Source organism: Pteropus vampyrus, unplaced genomic scaffold (genome assembly GCF_000151845.1).
Source record: "Pteropus vampyrus isolate Shadow unplaced genomic scaffold, Pvam_2.0 Scaffold193, whole genome shotgun sequence".
Classification (NCBI taxonomy): Eukaryota; Metazoa; Chordata; class Mammalia; order Chiroptera; family Pteropodidae; genus Pteropus; species Pteropus vampyrus.
The window spans coordinates 3,061,449-3,061,777 of NW_011888974.1; positions in this window are offsets into that span (position 1 = coordinate 3,061,449).

Below are 329 nucleotides of genomic sequence, written 5' to 3' on the forward strand. Positions count from 1 at the left end.
GATAACTCTTAGATCCTTTTCCTGTACACTCCCACCCCTGCCAGCTCTCCCAACCACTGCCAAAGCCCTTGTTCCTTCTGGACTTTATCAGGTCCTCTACAGGCTTTTAGAATAACTCCCCAAGAGGTGCCCTGGCCTCCTGTCTCCCCTCTCTCTGCCCTTTCTTCTTAGTGACTGCCAGAAAGCTCCTTCCAAAACACGTGTACTTCCTTCACCCTTGGAAACAGAGCTCTGCTGGCTCCCCATCCTCATCTCCTTGACTAAGCACTTAAGTCCTCTGCCCTCTGTTCCTGGTCGGCCTTCCCTGCCTATCCTGCCCCTCCCCACTC